The following is a 16,798-nucleotide window of genomic DNA, read 5'->3' on the forward strand; positions in this document are numbered from 1 at the left end:
CATTCAGACCTTGCTTCACCTGCTTTTCACCAAATATAGTCGGACATTCACACCTTCTTGCAGCCGAACACTTCCGCTCCACCTTTTAGTTTTCTATGGGGCATTCACACCTTTTTTTTCACCGCATTTTATAAAAACACCACAGGAACACCGTATTGAGGTTTTGTTCTGACCGCTCATTCGGTGTCGCGTTTCTTTCAAGCAATTCGCCTGGTTAGCCCGCACTCGGCTCGCTCCCAGAGCCGTGTTAAAGTCTACTTCGCATTCACTCTCTTTTCTCAGCAGACTAAAAGAAAGTTTCATCTTGGGCTCCCTGAAACCTCCATCCTGCACCGCTGTTTGCTTTTTCACAAGAGCAGAGGAGAGCGCACCGTTCCCAGGGGCACTACAGTACCGGGTCGATGCTTGGAGTGAACGGAGCAAGCTCCTTTTTCAACTCCTATTGATACAAATCCATTTAATATGTAGTCCTCGCATAGAGGACACATCAGACATTAAACTGATAAGAACAGATACTACACTTGATCTTAGCCAAAAGGCCGAGAAGCGATAACTGTCCACTGGTTCACGTCCGAGGGCCCTTCCTGGCACAATGCGCACTTGTAGCGGTGTTCTTTTTATGGCCATAGTGTCACTTTGCACCTCGGCCCACCCACTGCACTGAGCACTCTTCAGCCCTTTTAAATGGTATAACTTTACACTACCGCACGCTCCAGCGAGCACCATTCAAGCAACAACTTTGCACTCCAGCTTCGAACATTGGCACAGTCGCAACAAGTAAGGCGACTCTACTCAGAGAAGTCACTCTGCACAGTAACAAGATTTCTTTTGCACAGACAGAAAGGGCTTCATCCGCAAAGGTAAAGCCTGCCAAAAATAGAAACAACTCATTAGTGCTGCTCAACGTTGTACTTTGCAGTAAAAGAAAGAGCAAATCTAAAGATTCAGGAATCCGAGAATAAGCTTACTTCCATGAGTTCTTCACGATTTCGGATTTTGCTATAAAATGAATTCCTTCACTCAAACTAAATTAAAACTGCTAAACCGCTAATCTGTTACATGCAAGGCAGATGTCAAATTCACCGAAATAGGATCTAAGGGTATTTGGCCAATCGAGCTGTAGCAGCTTCGGTAAAAGAGTATAAGTTGAAGAGTTTGTGAATAAAGGTGTGCACACACATAGTGAGTTGTAGGAAAATAGGCAGGGAGCAATGCCGGCTGGGGTATAGGTTCTTGTATGTTGTCTGACTGTTTGATTTGAATGTGTTGTGTAAGTGTCCTGTTGAATGTTACATGTTTGGGCTTTGACACGCTTCACTGTGGTTGTTAACTGTGTGGTGTGTCCTGAAATGTTATATGTTTGGGCTGTGTGACATGCTTAATGCTTTTCAGTAGCAACCCACTTATTCATATATAGCAACTGACAACATAAGAAGTCCGGACATACTTTGATAGTAGTTGTAGAAGTATCCTTATTGATAATAGATAAACTAATTCATAGTGATAGAACAGTAGATGAACAGGTGCCTGCACATGTCTCATGAAAATAAAATGGGTGTATGATTGCTGACGGCAGAGCAATACTGCCAAACTTATGAGTTCTTGTGGCAAACTTGATTCAGTGTCTTGACGTGTATACGCTGTTTCGCTGACTTGTCACAAGAAACAAAGTGTGTTTGATAAGATCCGACCATTTTATTACGGGAGGATCAGTATATATGGATTCTGATGTGACTGATAAACTCATTCGTATCTTAAGCATAATCTAATACGTGAGACAACGCCCTGGCACACAATCAAAAAAAAAAAAAGAGAGAGCGGTTTTGTGTCCCCACAGTCCATAATGTAGAAAAGAGAGAAAAAAGCCTTTCTGATTTGTTGTGTGTGCTCACAGTGCAGAGTGTAGAGAAAAGAGAGAAAAGAAAGCCGTTTTGGTGTCACGGGTGTTGTGACTTACACACACACATTTCTGAATTGAGAAAGGAAATTATTTTAGAGGAAGCACTAGAGTTTAGATCCCACATTTGTTGATAGGCATTCATTTAATTTTTCTCTTAATCAGTTTTAAAGTGAATACTAACTGAGAAATGAAAAAGGTGAAGAGTTTAGAAGCTTGGTTCAAGAGCAAAACTTGGTTTATGATCAGCTGAGTCTCTAAACAGAACAGCAAAGGGCTTCATCGAACATTTAAAAAAGATTCAGATTGTTAGAATATCCAGAATTTATAGGAATGGTGGTGATTACTCTTATTTTCTACAATGGAAATAACTGCACCATGTCTGTTTTATGAATTTAAGGGGCTAAAAAGTTTTGTTCTCGTTTTTCTATGATTAACCGAATGTATGTGAGAGTCCAAACAGACAGAAGGGTTACGGCCGAGCGCTGGACCTTCCAAAAAAGATGAGACAGGCTGGACCCGTGCCATACTAGTTAAGGCCTGCCTGTGGATTACAGGTTCTTTAAACTCTCACACACACAAACTCACACACGTTCGCACACATACACCCATACACACACACATTCTTGAACTTGCTGCAAGATTAAACCTTTGCATTAACTGACTCCAGCAACTCTGAGTCTCATTGAGAGACTTTTCTCAACAATTGGGTCCTCAAACCAGATCTCAACGTTTTTTCCGCTGTCCAGGGTCGGAGCTGAAACCGTGCACGGGGGAGTCCAGTACTCCTAATGAAAGACCCCCTGCTGAATTGCGGTAATTAGGGGCCAGTGTCCACTGAAAGGGGAAAAAGGGACGAGATCGTACTTTTGAATCAATGGCCAGAAGCCATTGGCAGTGCAGGCATCAACAATAATGGTGTTATTTCACCCATTAACACTTAAGGTACCTCATGCAGTGGCTGTGATATGGTTACTTAACAAAATATCTTTACCAGACATCTCTCCTACATAACAGTTCTTCTTTCACAGCCACACCTTGTTGTCGAGAGATGTGCTACACTTAATCCATCCACACTGCTACCTACCCCACAGATGGAAAGCCTCATGATTGCATGTCAGAAATAACCATCAGTGTTTTACCCAGGCCAGACTTAACTGATATACATTATGAAAATGCAGAAATAACTATATTTATTCAACAGATCAAAGAAAAAAACCCTGATGGCACAAATGCTACAGGATTTGCAGTAGTAACAGAAACTGAAGTTTTCTTAAAACAACCACTACCAAAAAATTACTCTGTTCAAGCAGTCGAATTGGTAGCTTTAACTGAAGCTTGTAAATTAAATAACAAAAAGGTTGTTAACGTTTACACTGACAGTCAGTATGCCTTCTCAACTGTACATGTGTTAACACAGCATTGGAAAAACAGGTATGTTGACATCCACAGCTAAATGTATAAACTACAAATATTTTAGCATTATTAGATGTTATTCAATTGCCATCTACAATAGACTCGTATGAATGACCGGAAGGAAAACCATACTGCCAAAGAATTTGTTTAAATATGCTGCAGTATTGAGCCACGGACCATGTCATGTCTCAACAGGAGGGATGGAAGCAATAATGAACCAGGTTTTTACAGCATATGGTTTTACTAATTATTAAAAACATTTTTTTAGAATAAATAAATGAATAAAGTTTTGTCTAGCAGGTCAAATATGTGCAAAATACATTCCACAGGGCAATCTAAGACCAAAACGAAGATAATTCCCTAAGCCAGTGTATCTTTTTCAACATATTTGTTTGGATTTCATTATTTCATTATTTTGTAGATTTCATTGAACTAAATTAATGTTAAGGGAAACGATTCTGCTCAGTGACAACAGAGGTTTTTACCAAATGGTCTGAAATATTTCCATGTGCACAAGCAGATGCACTCTCAGTAGCAAAATCACGCGTAAAATAACTCATTTCTAGATTTGAAATTCCTGAAAAGATCTTCAGTGATAATTTGACACACTTTGTAAACAATGTCATCTCACTGATGGCAAAGAACTTAAAATAGACCTTAGAAACCACTGTGATATAGAAGGTTTCGCTAACACATTGGAATTGTTTTACTATTTACATATGCATGTGCAGTGAAGAATTGCTTGCTGCTGATAAATGCAAAGAAGAACAGCTTACACATAAATGCTCACATATAGGCTGCTGAATGCAATGAAGACCTGCTTATCCAGTAAAGTTCAATGTCAATGTGTAATATTCAATTAGGATTTGCAAAACAGTGAAGTTAAACAATGAATGGGTCCATAGTCGGTATGAGAAGACTACAGGAATATTTACCTGGGTGTACGTTCAAACAGAGATGAGAAAATTGCGATAAATTATTGTTTGTTTGTTTGTTAGTATGTATATGAATGTTATGTGTATAAACTGTGTTGAGTTGTAGTTACTCAGTAGTGTCTCAGTGAAACAACCGACGGGGGAAGCCTTGCGGTGACAACAAAAGCAGTGTTTTACTGATCAGTCAAGTTGCTCCAGTGTACTCCATACAAACTGGTTGGCTACTGAAGGGATAGAAAATGGGGAATACTTGTTTTAAAGCAAACAAGGAATTAGATGGGAAAAATACATGTTTTAACGGGACCCAGACAATATTAAATACTCAGACAGATGGGAGAAGAAGTGTAGTTTTGTAGGAAATCACAAAATTATTACATAAAATGAGTGAAATCAATTGAAGAATGCCTTTCTGAAGAGCTGTTTACCACAGATGAGCAGCTTTGCGACCAAGCACATTGTAGATCGCTTTACTGCCAAAATGATCTAGTTTAATGGATTGGTTTAGACATTTATAACAGCATTTTAAGAACAAAGAGAGAAACAAAAAGGGACAACGCTTCATGGTGGAAGGTGATGTATAAATAACTGTGTATATGATGAAGGAGAGACCATTTGAGCAGCACAGCCATTTCGCAGCACAGGGACAGCAGTCCAAGTTAAAGGATCTCCCATGTGGTATCACCTGTCACACTGTGTCAAGGCATCAAAAGAAGAAAAAATCACCAAACTCAAGGACAAAGAGACGAAGACTCCGGTGAACGAAGAGAGAGGACTTACAAACCAGAAATACAAAAGGATGCTCGATATCAAGATCCAGAAGAAGAGGCTAACAATGCCACGAACACTTACGATGCTGGGAATGATGCCAGCAATGAACAGAGAAGAAGATTCAGTGTCATCAATCTGCAACACGTGCCTCTAATGAGGGGTTGAATATAGAATCCTCAACGATTACAACGTCTCTGGGAACTGTGACAACAACAAGGTTTAAACCATTTTGATATATATTGTAACCTATTGGCTAAGGAATAGTGCTGAAAATGAGGTAAATCTAATCCACCACTGTCCTTGGTCTTCTGTAGGGTTTTTAAACTAATACGTGGTGGTTTGTTTTTCCACAGAAATTTGGAGATGCATGAATCTAGTGACTTAAACCAAGTAGCAGATGGTTTTATGGGGATCATTGAGAACAAATAGTTAACTTTTGGTAGTATCATCATTTTAATGGTTGTAACTCTCCCCATAAGTGATATAGGTAAGGACTTCCAACGAGAGAGATCGTCCTCTACTCTCTTTACTAATTGCACATAATCCATCTGTACTTATCAGTTTAATATGTGATATGTCTATGCAAGGACTACATATTAAATGGATTTTTATCAATAGGAGTTGAAAAAGGAGCTTGCTCCGTTCACTCCAAGCATCGACCCGGTACTGCAGTGCCGCTGGGAACGGTGCGCTCTCCTCTGCTCTTGTGAAAAAGCTAACAGCGGTGCAGGATGGAAGTTTCTTTTAGTCTGCTGAGAAAAGAGAGTGAATGCGAAGTAGACTTTAACACGGCTCTGGGAGCGAGCCGAGTGCGGGCTAACCAGGAGAAATGCTTGAAAGAAACGCGACACCGAATGAGCGGTCAGAACAAAGCCTCAATACGGTGTTCCTGTGGTGTTTTTATAAAATGCGGTGAAAATAAAGGTGTGAATGCCCCATAGAAAACTAAAAGGTGGAGCGGAAGTGTTCGGCTGCAAGAAGGTGTGAATGTCCGACTATATTTGGTGAAAAGCAGGTGAAGCAAGGTCTGAATGCCCAACCTTACATCATCAAAAGCGAGATCAGAGGTTTTTGGCTGCAAGAAGGCCATAGTTTGCCAAAAGCGGGTAAGGTGCGAATGACCGACTAAATATCAACAAAAGTGGGGGCGGAGGTCTTCGGATGCAAGTGGGTGTGAATATCCCACCATACAAGTATGGTGGAGAGGAAGCTGTGAATGGCCGACCATAGTTTGCAAAAAGCGGGTGAGAAAAGGTGCGAATGTCCAACCATACATGATCGAAACAGGGTGTTTGGCTGCGACAAGGTGTGAATGTCCACCCATAATTAATGAAAAGCGGGCAACAAGTAGGTTCGAATGCCATACCATACATCATCAAAAGCAGGAGTGGATGTGTTCGGCTACAAGAAGGTTTGAATGTCCGAGCATACACCATCAAAAGAGGGAGCGGAGGTGTTCCGCTGTAAGACGGTGTGAATGTCCGACCATAGTTGGTAAAAAGTGGGTATGAAAAGGTGCGAATGCCCAAATTCGGCTGCAAAAAACTGTGTTCGGCTGCAAAAAGGTGTGAATGTTCGACTAAAGTTTGTAAAAAGCGGGTAAGACAAGGTGCGAATGCCTGACAATGTATGATCAAAAGCGGGAGCGGAGGTGTTCAGCTGCAAGAAGGTCTAAATGTCCATAATTAATTGCTAGAAAACATGAAAGAAAATTTTCGAAAATCAATCCGCACATGATCATAAGTGGGAGAGGAGGTGTTCAGCTGCAAGAAGGTGTGAATATCCTACCATAATTGCTGAAAAATGTGTTAGAAACGGTAAGAATCCCGGACCATACCTCATCAAAAGCTAGAGAGGTGGTGTTCGGCTACAAGTAGGTGTGAATGTCTGACTAAAGTTCAAATATATTAACAAAAGCGGGAGGAGAGGTCTTCGGATGAGTGGTTGAGAATTTCCAACCATAATCTATAAAATGCGGTGAAAAAAAAGGTGTGATAGAAACCTAAAAGGTGGAGCGGAAGTGTTCGGCTGCAAGAAGGTGTGAATGTCCATCTATAGTTGGTGAAAAGCAGGAAAAGCAAGGTCTGAATGCCCAATCTTACATCATCAAAAGCGAGATCAGAGGTGTTTGGCGGCAAGAAAACAGGTAAGGTGTGAATGACCGACTAAATATCAACAAAAGTGGGGGCGGAGATCTTCGGATGCAAGTGGGTGTGAATATCCCACCATACAAGTATGGTGGAGAGGAAGCTGTGAATGGCCGACCATAGTTTGCAAAAAGCGGGTGAGAAAAGGTGCGAATGTCCAACCATACATGATCAAAAGAGGGAGCGGAGGTGTTTGGCTGTGACAAGGTGTGAATGTCCACCCATAATTAATGAAAAGCGGGCAACAAGTAGGTTCGAATGCCCAACCATACATCAACAAAAGCAGGAGTGGATGTGTTTGGATACAAGAAGGTTTGAATGTCCGAGCATAGTTTGTAAAAAGCGGGTAAGAAAAGGTGCGAATGCCCGACAAAGTATGATCAAAAGAGGGAGTGGAGGTTTTCGGCTACAAGGTTTGAATGTACGACCATAGTTTGTAAAAAGCGGGTAAGTAAAGGTGCAAATGCCCGAACATACACCATCAAAAGAGGGAGCGGAGGTGTTTCACTGCAAGAAGGTGTGAATGTCCGAGCATAGTTTGTAAAAAGTGGGTAAGAAAAGGTTCGAATGCCAGAACATACACCATCAAAAGAGGGAGCGGAGGTGTTCCGCTGTAAGAAGGTGTGAATGTCCGACCATAGTTGGTAAAAAGCGGGTAAGAAAAGGCTAAAATACCCAACTCTACACAATCAATAGCGGGAGCGGAGTTGTTCGGCTAAAAGAAGGTATGAAAGTCCGACCATGGTTTGTAAAAAGCGGGTAAGAAAAGGTTCGATTGCCAAAATATACACCATCAAAAGCGGAAGCCGAGGTGTTCGGCTGCAAGTAGGTGTGAATGTCAGATCATAATTTGTAAAAAGCTGATGAGAAAGGTGTGAATGACCAACAATAATTGCTGAAAAATGTGTTAGAAAAGGTAAGAATGCCGGACCATTCATCATCAAAAAAGGGAGAAGAGGTGTTCGGCTGCAAGAAGCTGTGAATGTCCAGCCATAATAACTCAAAAACGGGTAAGAAAAGGTAGTATTGCCAGACCATAAATGATCAAAACAGGGAGCGGAGGTGTTCCGCTGTAAGAAGGTGTGAATGTCCCACCATAATTGGTAAAAAGCGGGTAAGAAAAGGTTAAAATACCCGACTGTACACAATCAATAGCGGGAGCGGAGTTGTTTGGCTACTAAAAGGTGTGAAAGTCCGACCATGGTTTGTAAAAAGCGGGTAAGAAAAGTTGCGAATGCCGGACAATGTATGATCAAAAGAGGGAACGGAGGTTTTCGGCTGCAAGAAGGTCTAAATGTCCAACCATAATTTGTAAAAACCGGGGAAGAAAAGGCTCGGAAGCCCGACTATACACCATCAAAAGCGGGAGCGGAGGTGTTCAGCTGCAAGAAGGTCTGAATGTCCATCAATAATTGCTAGAAAACATGAAAAAAAATGTTCGAATATCCAACCGCACATGATCATAAGTGGGAGAGGAGGTGTTCAGCTGCAAGAAGGTGTGAATGTCCACCCATAATTCCTCAAAAATGGGTAAAAAAAAAGGTGCGAATGCCCAACCATACATCATCAAAAGCAGGACTGGATGTGTTCGGCTACAAGAAGGTTTGAATGTCCGAGCATAGTTTGTAAAAAGCGGGTAAGAAAAGGTTCGAATGCCCGAACCTACACCATCAAAAGAGGGAGCGGAGGTGTTCCGCCATAAGAAGGTGTGAATGTCCGACCGTAGTTGGTAAAAAGCGGGTAAGAAAAGGTTAAAATACCCGACTGTACACAATCAATAGCGGGAAGGGATGTGTTCGGCTACAAGAAAGTGTGAAAGTCCAACCATGTTTTGTAAAAAGTGGTTAAGAAAAGGTGCGAATGCCCGACAATGTATGATCAAAAGAGGGAGCGGAGGTGTTCGGCTGCAAGGTCTGAATTTCCAACAATAATTTGTAAACACCGTTGAAGAAAAGCCTCGAAAGCCCGACTATACACCATCAAAAGCGGGAGCAGAGGTGTTCAGCTGCAAGAAGGTCTGAATGTCCACCAATAATTACTGAAAAATGGGTAAGAAAAGGTGTGAATGCCCAACTATACATCATAAAAAGCAGAAGTGGATGTGTTCGGCCACAAGAAGGTTTGAATGTCCGACCATAGTTTGTAAAAGGCGGGTAAGAAAAGGTTTGAATGCCCGAACATACACAATCAAAAGAGGGAGCGGAGGTGTTTCGCTGCAAGAAGGTGTGAATGTCCGAGCATAGTTTGTAAAAAGTCGGTAAGAAAAGGTTCGAATGCCAGAACATACACCATCAAAAGAGGGAGCGGAGGTGTTCCGCTGTAAGAAGGTGTGAATGTCCGACCATAGTTGGTAAAAAGCGGGTAAGAAAAGGTTAAAATACCCGACTCTACACAATCAATAGCGGGAGCGGAGTTATTCGGCTAAAAGAAGGTGTGAAAGTCCAACCATGGTTTGTAAAAAGCGGGTAAGAAAAGGTTCGATTGCCAAAATATACACCATCAAAAGCGGAAGCCGAGGTGTTCGGCTGCAAGTAGGTGTGAATGTCCGACCATAGTTTGTAAAAAGCGGGTAAGAAAAGGTTGAAATGCCCGAACATACACCATCAAAAGAGGCAGCGGAGGTGTTCCGCCATAAGAAGGTGTGAATGTCCGACCGTAGTTGGTAAAAAGTGGGTAAGAAAAGGTTAAAAAACCCGACTGTACACAATCAATAGCGGGAGCGGAGTTGTTCGGCTACAAGAAGGTGTGAAAGTCCGACCATGGTTTGTAAAACGCGGGTAAGACAAGGTGCGAATGCCCCACAATGTATGATCAAAAGAGGGAGCGGAGATTTTAGGCTGCAAGGTCTGAATTTCCAACCATAATTTGTAAACACCGTTGAAGAAAAGCCTCCAAAGCCCGACTATACACCATCAAAAGCGGGAGCGGAGGTATTCAGCTGCAAGAAGGTCTGAATGTCCACCAATAATTACTGAAAAATGGGTAAGAAAAGGTATGAATGCCCATTTATACATCATCAAAAGCAGAAGTGGATGTGTTCGGCCACAAGAAGGTTTGAATGTCCAACCATAGTTTGTAAAAGGCGGGTAAGAAAAGGTTCGAATGCCCGAACATACACAATCAAAAGAGGGAGCGGAGGTGTTTCGCTGTAAGAAGGTGTGAATGTCCGACCATAGTTGGTAAAAAGCGGGTAAGAAAAGGTTAAATTACCCGACTCTACACAATCAATAGCAGGAGCGGAGTTGTTCGGCTAAAAGAAGGTGTGAAAGTCCGACCATGGTTTGTAAAAAGCGGGTAAGAAAAGGTTCGAATGCCAAAATATACACCATCAAAAGCGGAAGCCGAGGTGTTCGGCTGCAAGTAGGTGTGAATGTCAGATCATAATTTGCAAAAAGCTGATGAGAAAGGTGTGAATGACCGACAATAATTGCTGAAAAATGTGTTAGAAAAGGTAAGAATGCCGGACAATTCATCATCAAAAGCGGGAGAAGAGGTGTTCGGCTGCAAGAAGCTGTGAATGTCCAGCCATAATTACCTAAAAACGGGTAAGAAAAGGTAGTATTGCCAGACCATAAATGATCAAAACAGGGAGCGGAGGTGTTCCGCCGAAAGAAGGTGTGAATGTCCGACCATAATTGGTAAAAAGCGGGTAAGAAAAGGTTAAAATACCCGACTGTACACAATCAATAGCGGGAGCGGAGTTGTTTGGCTACTAAAAGGTGTGAAAGTCCGACCATGGTTTGTAAAAAGCGGGTACGAAAAGGTGCGAATGTCCGACAATATATGATCAAAAGAGAGAGCGGAGGTTTTCGGATACAAGAAGGTTTGAATGTCCCACCATAGTTTGTAAAAAGCGGGTAAGAAAAGGTTCGAAAGCCCGACTATACACCATCAAAAGCGGGAGCAGAGGTGTTCCGCTGTAAGACGGTGTGAATGTCCGACCATAGTTGGTAAAAAGCGGGTAAGAAAAGGTTAAAATACCCGACTGTACAAAATCAATAGCGGGAGCGGAGTTGTTTGGCTACAAGAAGGTGTGAAAGTCACACCATGGTTTGTAAAAACCGGGAAGAAAAGGCTCGAAAGCCCGACTATACACAATCAAAAAGAAGGTTTGAATGTCCATCAATAATTGCTTTAAAACAAGAAAGTAAATTTTCGAATATCAAACCGTACATGATCATAAGCGGGAGAGGAGGTGTTCCGCTGTAAGACGGTGTGAATGTCCGACCATAGTTGGTAAAAAGCGGGTAAGAAAAGGTTAAAATACCCGACTGTACACAATCAATAGCGGGAGCGGAGTTGTTCGGCTACTAAAAGGTGTGAAAGTCCGACCCTGGTTTGTAAAAGCGGGTAAGAAAAGGTTCGAATGCCCGAACATACACCATCAAAAGAGGGAGCGGAGGTGTTCCGCTGTAAGACGGTGTGAATGTCCGATCATAGTTGGTAAAAAGCGGGTAAGAAAAGGTTAAAATACCCGACTGTACACAATCAAAAGAGGGAGCGGAGTTGTTCAGCTAAGAGAAGGTGTGAAAGTCCGACCATGGTTTGTAAAAAGCGGGTAAGAAAAGGTTCGTATGCCCGAATATACACTATCAAAACCGGAAGCGTAGGTGTTCGGCTGCAAGAAGGTGTGAACGTCCGACCAAAATTTGTAAAAAAGCAGTTAAGAAAAGGTTCGAATATCTAACCAAACATAATCAAAAGCGGGAGCAGAGCTGTTTGACTGCAAGTAGGTGTGACTGTCAGAGAATAATTTGCAAAAAGCTGATGAGAAAGGGTGAGAAATCCCGACTATACACCATCAAATGCGGTAGCGGAGTTGTTCGACTGTGAGTAGGTGTGATTCTCCAACCATAATTGCTGAAAAATGTGTTAGAAAAGGTAAGAATGCCGGTCCATACATCATCAAAAGCGGGAGAGGTGGTGTTCGGCTGCAAGTAGGTGTGAATGTCCATTAATAATTGCTTTAAAACATGAAAGAAAATTTTCGAATATCAAACCTTACATGATCATTAGCGGGAGAGGAGGTGTTCAGCTGCAAGAAGATGTGAATATCCACCCATAATTACTGAAAAATGGGTAGGAAAAGATGCGAATGTCCAACCATAAATCATCAAAAGCAGGAGTGGAGTTGTTCAGCTACAAGAAGGTATGAAAGTCCAACCATGGTTTGTAAAAAGCGGGTAAGAGAAGGTTCGAATACTGAAAAATGTGTTAGAAAAGGTAAGAATGCCGGACCATATATCATCAAAAGCGGGAGAGGTTGTGTTCGGCTGCAAGAAGGTGTGAATGTCCAGCCATAATTACTCACAAACGGGTAAGAAAAGGTACTATTGCCAGACCATATATGATCAAAACAGGGAGCGGAGGTGGTTCAGCTGCAAGAAGGTTTGAATGTCCGACTAAAGTTTGTAAAAAGCGGGTAAGACAAGGTGTGAATGCCCGACAATGTATGATCAAAAGAGGTGCGGAGGTTTACAGCTGCAAGAAGGTCTGAATATCCACCCATAATTACTGAAAAATGGGTAAGAAAAGGTGCGAAAGCCCAACCGCACATGATCATAAGTGGATGAGAAGGTGTTCGACTGCAAGTAGGTGTGAATGTAAGATCATAATTTGTAAAAAGCGGGTAAGAAAAGGTAAGAATGCCCAACCATAAATTATCAAAAGTGGCAGCAGAGTTTCGGCTGGTATTTATCAATGTCTAGATAGATTTCAACAAAAAACAATGTTGTACTTTGCAGTAAAAGAAAGTGCAAATCAAAAGTTTTAGGAATCCGAGAATAAGCTTATTTTCATGAGTTCTGCACGATTTCGGATTTTATGTATAAAATGAATTTCTTCACGCAAACTAAGTTAACACTGCTTTGTCCTTCATATGTACCCATTTCTACATATATTTCAAGCATAAACTTCCTCATATTACCCTGAATGAGAAAGAGCCACACTTGTGATTAAGCCATACCTCCCTTTTGAGGAGTTCTGCATGATTTGGGATTTTATCTATAAAATTAATTCCTTCACTCAAACTATGTTAAAACGGCTTTTACCTTCATATTTATCAATGTCTAGATAGATTTAAACAAAAAAACCACGTTGTACTTTTCAATAAAAGAAAGAGCCAATCAAAAGTTTTAGGAATCCGAGAATAAGCTTATTTTCATGAGTTCTGCACGATTTCGGATTTTATGTATAAAATGAATTCATTCACTCAAACCAAGTTAAAACTGCTTTTTCCTTCATATTTATCAATGTCTAGATCGACTTCAACAAAGAACAACATTGTATTTTGCAGTAGAAGAAAGAGCAAAACTGAAGGATCAGGAATCCGAGAATAAGCTTCTTTTCATACGTTCTGCATGATTTGGGATTTTATGTATAAAATGAATTCCTTCACTCAAACTAAGTTAACACTGCTTTGTCCTTCATATGTACCCATTTCTACATATATTTCAAGCATAAACTTCCTCATACTACCCTGAATGAGAAAGAACCACACTTGTGATTAAGCCATACGCCCCTTTTGAGGAGTTCTGCATGATTTGGGATTTTATCTATCAAATCAATTCCTTCACTCAAACTATGTTAAAACGGCTTTTACCTTCATATTTATCAATGTCTCGATAGATTTAAACAAAAAAACAACGTTGTTTAAATATTTCTAGACATGGTAAATATGAAGGACAAATCAGTTTTAACATAGTTTGAGTGAAGTAATGCATTTTATAAGCAAAATCCCAAATCATGCAGAACTCACGAAATGCTTTTTCTCACTTTTCACTGCTTTTTACAAACTTTGGTCGGACGTTCACACCTTCTTGCATCCGAACACCTCCGCTTCCGCTTTTGATGATGTATATTCGGGCATTCGAACCTTTTTTTACCCGCTTTTTACAAACCATTGTCGGACTTTCACACCTTCTTGCAGCCGAACACCACCTCTCCCGCTTTTAATGATGTATGGTCCAGTATTCTTACCTTTTCTAACACATTTTTCAGCAATTATGGTCGGACATTCACACCTACTCACAGCTGGACACCTCCGCTCTCGCTTTTGATTATACAATGAAGGGACATCGCTCCTTGTCTTACCAGCTTTTTACAAACTTTAGTCGAACATTCACACCTTCTTGCAGCTGAACACCTCCGCTCCCGCTTTTGATGATGTATAGTCGGGCTTTCGAGCCTTTTCTTACCCGGTTTTTACAAATTATGGTTGGACATTCAGACCTTGCAGCCGAACACCTCCGCTCTCTCTTTTGATCATACATTGTTGGGCATTCGCACCTTGTCTTACCCGCTTTTTACAAACTATAGTCAGACATTCACACCTTGCAGCTGAACCTCCGCTCCCTGTTTTGATCATGTATGGTCTGGTAATACTACCTTTTCTTCCCCCGTTTGTGAGTAATTATGGCTGGACATTCACACCTACTTGCAGTCGAACAGCTCTGCTCCCGCTTTTGATTATGTTTGGTTGGATATTCGAACCTTTTCTTAACTGCTTTTTACAAACCATGGTCGGACTTTCACACCTTCTTGTAGCCGAACAACTCCGCTCCCGCTATTGATTGTGTACAGTCGGGTATTTTAACCTTTTCTTACCCGCTTTTTACCAACTATGGTCGGACATTCACACCGTCTTACAGCGGAACACCTCCGCTCCCGCTTTTTATGGTGTATAGTCGGGCATTCGAACCTTTTCTTACCCGCTATTTACAAACTATGGTAGGACATACAAACCTTCGTGTATCCGAAAACCTCCGCTCTCTCTTTTGATCATACATTGTCGGACATTCGCACCTTTTCTTACCCGCTTTTTACAAACCATGGTCGGACTGTCACACCTTCTTGTAGCCAAACACATCCGCTCCCGCTATTGATTGTGTACAGTCGGGTATTTTAACCTTTTCTTACCCGCTTTTTACCAAGTATGGTTGGACATTCACACTTTCGTACAGCGGAACACCTCCGCTCCCTCTTTTGATGGTGTATGTTCGGGCATTCAAACCTTTTCTTACCCGCTTTTTCCAAACTATGGTCGGCTATTCACAGCTTCCTCTCCACCATACTTGTATGGTGGGATATTCACACCCACTTGCATCCGAAAACCTCCGCCCCAAATTTTGTTGATATTTAGTCGGACATTCGCACCTTACCCGCTTCTGGCAAACTATGGCCTTCTTGCAGCCAAACAACTCTGATCTCGCTTTTGATGATGTAAGGTTGGGCATTCAGACCTTGCTTCACCTGCTTTTCACCAAATATAGTCGGACATTCACACCTTCTTGCAGCCGAACACTTCCGCTCCACCTTTTAGTGTTCTATCACACCTTTTTTTTCACCGCATTTTATACATTATGGTTGGAAATTTTCAACCACTTTCATCCGAAGACCTCTCCTCCCGCTTTTGTTAATATATTTGAACTTTACTTTGACATTCAAACCTTCTTGCAGCTGAACCACCTCCGCTCCCTGTTTTGATCATATATGGTCTGGCAATACTACCTTTTCTTACCCGTTTGTGAGTAATTATGGCTGGACATTCACACCTACTCACAGCCGAACAACTCCGCTCCCGCATTTGATGGTGTATAGTCGGGCATTCTCACCCTTTCTCATCAGCTTTTTGCAAATTATGATCTGACATTCACACCTACTTGCAGTCGAACAGCTCTGCTCCCGCTTTTGATTATGTTTGGTTGGATATTCGAACCTTTTCTTAACTTCTTTTTACATATTTTGGTTGGACGTTCACACCTTCTTGTTGCCGAACACTTCCACTCCTGCTTTTGATGATGTATGGTTGGGCATTCACACCTTTTTTTGCCCATTTTTCAGGAATTATGGGTGGACATTCACACCTTGCAGCTGAACACCTCCTATCCCACTTATGATCATGTGCGGTTTGATTTTCGAAAAGTTTCTTTCATGTTTTCTAGCAATTATTGATGGACATGTAGACCTTCTTGCAGCTGAACACCTCCGCTCCCGCTTTTGATCATACATTGTCAGGCATTCGCACCTTGTCTTACCCACTTTTTACAAACTTTAGTCGAACAGTCACACCTTTTTGCAGCCGAACACCACCTCTACCGCTTTTGATGATGTATGGTCCAGCATTCTTACCTTTTCTAACACATTCTTCAGCAATTATGGTCGGACATTCACACCTACTCAGAGCCGAACACCTCCGCTCCCGCATTTGATGGTCTATAGTCGGGCATTCTACAGCGGAAAAGACTCATTCTTATGTTTGGTTAGATATTCGAACCTTTTCTTAACTGCTTTTTACAAACTTTGGTCGGACGTTCACAATATCTTGCAGCCGAACACCTCCGCTTCCGCTTTTGATGGTGTATATTCGGGCATACGAACCTTTTCTTACCCGCTTTTTACAAACCAAGGTCGGACTTTCACACCTTCTCTTAGCTGAACAACTCCGCTCCCTCTTTTGATGGTGTAGAGTCGGGTAATTTAACCTTTTCTTACCCGCTTTTTACCATCTATGGTCGGACATTCACACCGTCTTACAGCGGAACACCTCCGCTCCCTCTTTTGATGATGTATGGTTAGGCAATCGCACCTTTTCTTACCCATTTTTCAGTAATTATGGGTAGACATTCACACCTTCT

The 16,798-nt window shown here is 41.7% G+C and overlaps 1 non-coding gene and 1 pseudogene across 1 annotated transcript; one reads left to right on the forward strand and one right to left on the reverse strand.

Annotated features, from left to right (window-relative positions):
• Window positions 1-360: 360 nt before the first annotated feature.
• LOC140286079 (U2 spliceosomal RNA) lies at window positions 361-551 on the reverse strand. Its single transcript, XR_011910972.1, has one exon. It is a non-coding gene; the product is annotated as a U2 spliceosomal RNA (small nuclear RNA).
• A 4,985-nt stretch (window positions 552-5,536) lies between these two features.
• On the forward strand, window positions 5,537-5,713 carry LOC140286071 (U2 spliceosomal RNA; annotated as a pseudogene).
• Window positions 5,714-16,798: the final 11,085 nt, after the last annotated feature.

Source organism: Leuresthes tenuis, unplaced genomic scaffold (assembly GCF_036924035.1).
Source record: "Leuresthes tenuis unplaced genomic scaffold, fLeuTen1.0.hap1 SCAF_71, whole genome shotgun sequence".
NCBI classification, from domain to species: domain Eukaryota; kingdom Metazoa; phylum Chordata; class Actinopteri; order Atheriniformes; family Atherinopsidae; genus Leuresthes; species Leuresthes tenuis.